Below are 6,011 nucleotides of genomic sequence, written 5' to 3'. Positions count from 1 at the left end.
GTCATAAAGGGTCTCCCATGCATCCCACACTGCCTAAGATGGATAACATCTGGGGTTTCTCCAGTGTTTCCTGACACTGGTTGTGAGGAGATTCACACAGCACATTGCTCGGCACCATTCAGTCCTACCAAAGGGCTAGAAGCATTCCCCGATACACAATGCACTTGGCAGTGTGTGTGTGAGGTGGAGAGGGGAGGGTTGGGGGAGTGATTTAATTCAGAGATTCTGTAGGGAATAGGATAGGCTAGTCATTCCAATCTCCAGATCAATTTCCACTACTTCCAAATAAGGGGCTTTGGAGCCAGGTTAGTAAATTAGACTTTCTTAACCCACAGTGCCGTAGTCTCAGTGATCAACCATCCAATGAAACCATTGAAGGGAAAACACATTTACCTAAATCCTAAATTTCTAATGAGCATTGTAGAACCCTACATAAAAGCATGAAAATATGTAACATATATTTTTCTGTCTCCAAATCACCCGGGGTTACCCTTTTTTTTTCTTTTTTTTTTTAATTGAGTTAATGATAGGTTACAATCTTGTGTAATTTCAGTTGTACATTAATGTTTGTCATTCATGTTGTAGGTGCACCACTTCACCCTTTGTGCCCACCCCCCACCCCACCTTTCCCCTGGTAGCCACTAAGCTGTTCTCTTTGTCCACATTTTTAAATTCCTCATATGAGTGGAGTCATACAGAGATTATCCTTCTCTAACTGGCTTATTTCACTTAACATAATTCCCTCAAGGTCCATCCATGTTATTGCAAATGGAATGATTTTCTTCTGTTTTGCAGCTGAGTAGTATTCCATTGTATATATATACCACATCTTCTTTATCCATTCATCTGTTGATGGGCACTTAGGTTGCTTCCATGTCTTGGCTATTGTAAATAAAGCTGCAATGAACATTGGGGTGCATAGGACTTTTGGAATTGCTGACTTCAAGCTCTTTGGATAGATACCCAGTAGTGGAATGGCTGGATCGTATGGTAGTTCTATTTTTAATTTTTTGAGGAATCTCCATACTGTTTTCCATAGTGGCTGCACCAGTTTGCATTCCCACCAGCGGTGTATGAGGGTTCCATTCTCTCCACAACCTCTCCAACATTTGTTACTATTAGATTTAGATATTTTTGTCATTCTAATGGGTGTAAGGTGATATCTTAGTGTAGTTTTGATTTGCATTTCCCTGATGATCAGTGATGATGAGCATCTTTTCATGTGCCTATTGGCCATCCGTATATCTTCTTTGGAGAAATGTCTGTTCATGTCTCCAGCCCATTTTTTGATCAGGTTGTTTGATTTTTTGTTGTTGAGTTGTGAGAGTTCTTTATATATTATGGATATTAAGCCTTTGTCAGATATATGACTTGCAAATATTTTTTCCCAGTTAGTGGGTTGTTTTTTTGTTTCAATCCTGTTTTCATTTGCCTTGAAGAAGCTCTTTAGTCTGATGAAGTCCCATTTGTTTATTCTTTCTATTGTTTCCCTTCTCTGAGAAGACATGTTGTCCGAAAAGGTCCTCTTAATACTGATGTCAAAGAGTGTACTGCCTACGTTTTCTTCTAGAAGCCTTATGGTTTCCGGTCTCACCTTTAGGTCTTTGATCCATTTTTAGTTTATTTTGGTGAATGGTGAAAAAGAATGGTCAATTTTCATTCTTTTACATGTGGCTTTCCAGATTTCCCAGCACCATTTGTTGAAAAGACTTTCTTTTCTCCATTGTATGCTCTCAGCTGCTTTGTCGAAGATAAGCTGTCCATAGATGTGTGGTTTTATTTCTGGGTTACCCTTTCTTTTAATGTACAAATATCAAGTTTCTATTTCATACAATTGTAGGAAGTGCAGTATCCTTCAGAGTATTCCTATGATTTTTGGAGAGAGTGTTAACTTTTCTGGTGGCTTCCTGTCACCTCGTGCTCCAAATTCCCATTCCTGCCTCTATCCTTCAACTCCCTTCCACTATATTATCTTCAGTTGCTGTCTTTATGTCGTGACCATTTTGTGTTAACTACTGACATAGACCTCTTTTCCTTTATTCTCCAAAGCCTACTAACACATAGCTTTTTTGAGGAATAGGCTTAAAATTTTGAGGATACTGGAGGGTGGGTATAACACAGAAACAAAAACAACTTAAACTTGAGTATCAGAATCCAAGGTTTCAAATCATTTCCCATTACAGATAATTTCTTACTGGCCTTTCTCTCCTGAGGACTCAGTCAGCCAAGTTGGGATCAGCCTCAAATTTTCTCTCAGGAGAATTCTCCCTTCTTCTATTCATCCTTTGTTTCTTCATTCATTCATATTTGGCACCTCCTTATGCCACACACTATCCTAGGTGCTGGGGATACAAAAGTATACAAGGCAAACAAAGTACCTGGCCCCATGGAGCTTAGGTTCCAGTGGGAGAGAGAGGAAAAAATGGAAATAAATAAAATACTTCAACTTTTTATACATGCTATGAAGGAAACAAACTAGAGACTGAAGGAATAACTGAGGAGGACCTGCTTTAGGTAGGACGGTAACAGAAGGGTTCTGGGCAAATGTGACGTTTTGCTTGAAAGCTAAAGGAAGAGGAGAAGCTGGCCATGAGAAGAATGGGATGAAACCCCCCTGGAAGTCTTTAACCCCATAAGGAAACATGCATGTGGCTACTCTGTGACATTTGGGTATGATAGGAAGAAAAAAATTGGAAACAATGTAGATATCCATCCCTGGGGGAATGGATAAGTAATATGAATATATACTACACATCAGCTAAAAGCAATGAACTAAATTTACGTACAGCAATATAAATAGACCTAAAAACTTAATGCTGAGTGAAAAAGAAAATGTAATTTATAACACAATATCATATTTTAAAATCACAACTACACTACCTATTTTCAAGGATACACGTATGTTTAAATAAGTGACTTGAGGGTAGATTGTAAGGGCAATATAGTAAATACACTAGAGATGTGCTTCTCAGGGTTCTGAACTTTAGCACAGGAGACCACTGAGGCCACTCACTCAGTTTCCTTTGTGGCTTTGCTGCCCTTCAGCTTAGACCCGAGGTCTGATTTTCGGCATGCTCTTCCCTCTGCCTTCAGCTTAGACCTGGGTCTGATTTTCAGCACACTCTTCCCTCTGCCTACAGCAGCCTCTGACTTTACAGTGTGTTTTAAGTTAACGGTTGGCTGCCCTGAGCTTGTCATTTTCCTTCTTCTAGGCTTTTAAAACAGTTAGCCAAAGGCAGACAATGCAGTCATTCTTAATTGCTATTGCTCCCATTCTATTCACGCGCCTCCAGCTAGTGCCGAAGCTAATGTTTCACCTTCACCTGAACCTCATCTCAGTTCCATCAGTGAGAGTTCCTTCTAGATCCAAGGGCTGTATTCTTTTTTCTGTTTCACCGCCTGTCCCCCTTAGAGGCAGTGATTAGGGACATCCCTCCTTATTCCTGTTTGTAAAGGGAATGCTTCCAAAGTTTTAGTTAAATTTCATGTTGTAACTTTTCTTCTCAATATGTTATGGCAATATGTCCATACCAATAAATATTTATATACAGCCAATGCTCATTATTGGTAGATTCTGTATTTACAAATTCACTTACTCATTAAAATTTATTTGCAATCCCCAAATCAATAATCCTGGTGCTTTCATGCTCATTCATGGACAGGAACAGAGCAGCAAAAAAATTTATTGCCCAATGCGTGCATTCTCAGCTGAGGTTAAGCAAGGCAATGCTTTGCCTTCTTGTGTCAGCTCTCCTACGGTAAACAAGCCCTTTTCACTGTCTGTTTAGTACCGTGTTTTCCACATTTCTCTGCTTTTTGTTGGTGATTTCACTGTTTAAAATGACCCCTGGGTGTAGTGCTGACGTGCTGTGTAGTGTTCCTAAAAGCAAGAAGGCTGTCATGTGCCTTATGGAGAAAATATGAGTGTTAGATAAGCTTCATTCAGGCGTGAGTTATGGTGCTTTTGGTCATGAGTTGAATGTTAATGAATCAAAACTACATATTAAATAAGATGTCCTTCAACAGAAACACATTTCAAAGATTATGGACTGATCAGTTGATAAAAATGTGACCAGAGGCTTGCAGGAATCTAGCTTTATTTCCCGTAGGAGCAATGACTAAGTATTCACTAATTTAGTGCTCTCAGCAACTTTATAGAACTACCCATTGCGAATAATGAGAATAAACTACTTATATTAAGATAAAAGACACATTGCATAGGGCAGACTTCTACTAAAAAAGTATTCACTGTTTATCTGAAATAAATTCTAAAATATCTCAGTTACATCTCTTTAATTTCCATGATGATTTGGATCTCCTTAGCAGTTCCTTGTTTTTCAGAATTCACTTGTAAAATTCCTTGCAGTTATAATCTTTGTTCTATGTACATTGTTACACAGCTTCTATAGTGGTCACATCAACTTATTTCAATCTTTTGTCCACTAACATTCATTAATGAAAAAACACTCTGACATTAGCATTATCAGCGAGTATACTGAACATATGTTAGCAAAAAAAATAATGACTCTGAGAATTGATCTTCCAATTTGATTTGTTGAAGCTCATAATACCACCTTTCATGGCATAGCTTTCCATTCTTTGGTATTACTTAGCATCTCTATCAACATCTGTGTAAAAAAATCAAATTCTTCAAAGAATGAAATCCATTCCAAAAGGTAGTCATGGCAAGAGTCATAAAAATTATCCATTTCAAAGTAGAATTTCTTTTTGGTTTTCATAAGTAAATTCGTCCCTTTAAGAATTGTCTGGACACTTAAAGAGATAAACTTTTCATCATTCTTTCTTTAACACATTCAACAATTTCCTTTAAACAATAGAGCACTTCAGTGACACTGTTTGTTCTTCTTTCAATTTGCATAATCCTGTTGATAAAGAGATACTAAAAACTATAAACAAGAAATAAGTGGGCTCAGCCCTGTGACTCAGTGTCTGGGGTTCCGCACGCACTGCTTTGGCAGCCCAGGTTCATGAGTTCAGATCCTGGGAGCAGACGTACTCCATTCACTGGCCATGCTGTGGAGGTGTCCCACATAGAAAATAGGGGAAGATTGGCATGGCTGATAGCTCAGGGCTAATCTTCCTCAAGCAAAAAAAAAAAAAAAAAAAAAGGGAGAAGAAGAAGAAGAAGTAAGCTTCACTCAGTGTATTATTTTATTATTTATTTTATTTTATTTTTTAAGATTGGCACCTGAGCTAACATCTGTTACCAATCTTCTTTTTCTTTTGTTTCTTCTTCTTCTCCCTAAAGCCTCCCAGTACATAGTTATACATTCTAGTTGTAGGTCCTTCTGGTTGTGCTGTGTGGGACGCTGCCTCAGCATGGCCTGATGAGCAGTGCCATGTCTGTGCCCAGGATCCGAACCAGTGAAACTCTGGGCCACCAAAGTGGAGCACATGAACTTAACCACTTGGGCATGGGGCTGGCCCCTCAGTGGATTATTTTAAAAATCAGCTAAAAATTTGGAGACTTTTTCTTCAGAATTAAAGTAGGATTCCACTGCTTCAAATAAATGAAAGATTCTCCCAACTGTCTTTGTTAGAGAGCCAATGGGCGTTTGAATTCAAGAGGATGAAGAAGACTGAATGCCAACAAGATCACAAAAATCTTTCAGTCATTCAGTTCAGATAGTACAAATGCTGAATAAGGGAACAATTCAATGACAGTTGCTTTAATGTTAGCAGAAAGACATTAAACGCTGTTTGAGCAGCATTATGCAGAATATGGGTAAGACAGCCAATACCTTTCAGAGAATTGTTTATGCTGCTTCGCCTTTGAATAAATGTAGTCTGCACCTTTATGTAAATATTTAGTAAATAGTTTTAGTAAATATTCACTAAAATTTGTATTCGTATTGTCTCCACCCTAAATTTTTTCATTAACTCCTAATTCAATAAGATAATCTCTGCAAAAACTTACTCTTGTTTCTGAACTAACACCTGGAATGGATTTCACTCAGCCTTATACGCAAGACTTTTTCATGAAAAAAAAA

The sequence above is a fragment of the Equus caballus genome, chromosome 14 (assembly GCF_041296265.1).
Source record: "Equus caballus isolate H_3958 breed thoroughbred chromosome 14, TB-T2T, whole genome shotgun sequence".
NCBI lineage: Eukaryota > Metazoa > Chordata > Mammalia > Perissodactyla > Equidae > Equus > Equus caballus.
Note: the sequence above shows the minus strand (reverse complement) of the source record.